At 48.4% G+C, this 3,263-nt stretch overlaps 1 non-coding gene across 1 annotated transcript; it reads right to left on the bottom strand.

The window, feature by feature from the left end:
* Positions 1 to 2,792: 2,792 nt before the first annotated feature.
* TRNAD-GUC (transfer RNA aspartic acid (anticodon GUC)) lies at positions 2,793 to 2,865 on the bottom strand. Its single transcript has one exon. It is a non-coding gene; the product is annotated as a tRNA-Asp (tRNA).
* Between the last annotated feature and the right edge of the window lie 398 nt (positions 2,866 to 3,263).

The raw sequence follows: 3,263 nt of genomic DNA, 5'->3' as shown, positions 1-3,263 counted from the left end.
GCTCCCGGATGGGCTCGAACCACCAACCTATTGGTTAACAGCCGAACGCGCTAACCATTGCGACACGGAAGCCCAAAAGTTAAATGCTCGTCAGGTATTATGTAAAAACCTTGGCTTTTTACGTCACATCTGAGACCTCACAACACCGCTCCCGGATGGGGTCGAACCACCAACCTATTGGTTAACAGCCGAACGCGCTAACCATTGAGCCACGGAAGCTCAGAAATTAAATTGTTGTCAGGTATTGTGGAAAAACTTTGGCTTTCTACGTTACATTTGAGACCCCACAACACCTCTCCCGGGTGGGCTCGAACCACCAACCTTTCGATTAACAGCTGAACGCGCTAACCATTGTGCCACGGAAGCCCAAAAGTTAAATGCTCGTTAGGTATTGTGTAAAAACCTTGACTTTTTACGTCACATCTGAGACCTCACTACACCGCTCCCGGATGGGCTCGAACCACCAACCTATTGGTTAACAGCCGAACGCGCTAACCATTGCGACACGGAAGCCCAAAAGTTAAATGCTCGTCAGGTATTATGTAAAAACCTTGGCTTTTTACGTCACATCTGAGACCTCACAACACCGCTCCCGGATGGGGTCGAACCACCAACCTATTGGTTAACAGCCGAACGCGCTAACCATTGAGCCACGGAAGCTCAGAAATTAAATTGTTGTCAGGTATTGTGGAAAAACTTTGGCTTTCTACGTTACATTTGAGACCCCACAACACCTCTCCCGGGTGGGCTCGAACCACCAACCTTTCGATTAACAGCTGAACGCGCTAACCATTGTGCCACGGAAGCCCAAAAATTAAATGCTCGTCAGGTATTGTGTAAAAACCTTGACTTTTTACGTCACATCTGAGACCTCACAACACCGCTCCCGGATGGGCTCGAACCACCAACCTATTGGTTAACAGCCGAACGCGCTAACCATTGCGCCACGGAAGCCCAAAAGTTAAATGCTTGTTAGGTATTGTGGAAAATTCTTGACTTTTTACGTCACATCTGAGACCTCACAACACCGCTCCCGGATGGGCTCTAACCACCAACCTATTGGTTAACAGCCGAACGCGCTAACCATTGAGCCACGAAAGCTCAGAAATTAAATGGTCGTCACGTATTGTGGAAAAACTTTGGCTTTCTACGTTACATTTGAGATCCCACAACACCGCTCCCGGGTGGGCTCGAACCACCAACCTATTGGTTAACAGCCGAACGCGCTAACCATTGAGCCACGAAAGCTCAGAAATTAAATGGTCGTCACGTATTGTGGAAAAACTTTGGCTTTCTACGTTACATTTGAGATCCCACAACACCGCTCCCGGGTGGGCTCGAACCACCAACCTATTGGTTAACAGCCGAACGCGTTAACCATTGCGCCACGGAAGCCCAAAAATTAAATGGTCGTCAGGTTTTGTGGAAAAACTTTGGCTTTCTACGTTACGTTTGAGATCCCACAACGCCGCTCCCGGGTGGGCTCGAACCACTAAATTATTTGTTAACTGCTGAACGCGCTAACCATTGCGCCACGGAAGCTCAGAAATTAAATGGTTGTCACGTATTGTGGAAAAGTTTTGACTTTTTACGCTACATCTGAGACCCCACAACACCTCTCCCGGGTGGGCTCGAACCACCAACCTTTCGATTAACAGCTGAACGCGCTAACCATTGCGCCACGGAAGCCCAAAATTTCAATGTTCGTCAGGTATTGTGGAAAAACTCTGACATTTTATGTTACATCTGAGACGTCACAACACCGCTCCTTGGAGGGCTCAAACCACCAGTCTTTTGAATAGCAGCTGAACGCACTAACCATTGCGCCACGGAAGCCCAAAAATTAAATTGTCGTCCGGTATTGTGGAAAAACTTTGACTTTTTACGTAACATCTGAGACCTCATAGCACCGCTCCCGGGTGTGCTCGAACCACCAACCTTTCTGTTAACAGCCGAACGCGCTAACGATTGCGCCACGGAAGCCCAGAATTTAAATGGTCGTCCGGTATTGTGGAAAAACCTTGACTTTTTACGTCACATCTGAGACGTCACAACACCGCTCCCGGATGGGCTCGAACCACCAACCTATTGGTTAACAGCCGAACGCGCTAACCATTGAGCCACGGAAGCTCAGAAATTAAACTGTTGTCAGGTATTGTGGAAAAACTTTGGCTTTCTACGTTACATTTGAGACCCCACAACACCTCTCCCGGGTGGGCTCGAACCACCAACCTTTCGATTAACAGCTGAACGCGCTAACCATTGTGCCACGGAAGCCCAAAAGTTAAATGCTCGTTAGGTATTGTGTAAAAACCTTGACTTTTTACGTCACATCTGAGACCTCACTACACCGCTCCCGGATGGGCTCGAACCACCAACCTATTGGTTAACAGCCGAACGCGCTAACCATTGCGACACGGAAGCCCAAAAGTTAAATGCTCGTCAGGTATTATGTAAAAACCTTGGCTTTTTACGTCACATCTGAGACCTCACAACACCGCTCCCGGATGGGGTCGAACCACCAACCTATTGGTTAACAGCCGAACGCGCTAACCATTGAGCCACGGAAGCTCAGAAATTAAATTGTTGTCAGGTATTGTGGAAAAACTTTGGCTTTCTACGTTACATTTGAGACCCCACAACACCTCTCCCGGGTGGGCTCGAACCACCAACCTTTCGATTAACAGCTGAACGCGCTAACCATTGTGCCACGGAAGCCCAAAAATTAAATGCTCGTCAGGTATTGTGTAAAACCCTTGACTTTTTACGTCACATCTGAGACCTCACAACACCGCTCCCGGATGGGCTCGAACCACCAACCTATTGGTTGACAGCCGAACGCGCAAACCATTGCGCCACGGAAGCCCGAAAGTTAAATGCTCGTCAGGTATTGTGTAAAAACCTTGACTTTTTACGTCACATCTGAGACCTCACAACACCGCTCCCGGATGGGCTCGAACCACCAACCTATTGGTTAACAGCCGAACGCGCTAACCATTGCGCCACGGAAGCCCAAAAGTTAAATGCTTGTTAGGTATTGTGTAAAAACCTTGACTTTTTACGTCACATCCGAGACCCCACAACACCTCTCCCGGGTGGGCTCGAACCACCAACCTTTCGATTAACAACTGAACGCGCTAACCATTGTGCCACGGAAGCCCAAAAATTAAATGCTCGTCAGGTATTGTGTAAAAACCTTGACTTTTTACGTCACATCTGAGACCTCACAACACCGCTCCCGGATGGGCTCGAACCACCAACCT

Source organism: Phalangium opilio, unplaced genomic scaffold, assembly GCF_054372755.1.
Source record: "Phalangium opilio isolate 3A_F unplaced genomic scaffold, DU_Popi_V2 ptg001675l_1, whole genome shotgun sequence".
Taxonomy (NCBI): Eukaryota; Metazoa; Arthropoda; class Arachnida; order Opiliones; family Phalangiidae; genus Phalangium; species Phalangium opilio.
The sequence above is the reverse complement of the archived record's forward strand: the minus strand, read 5'-3'. Positions and strand labels throughout refer to the sequence as shown.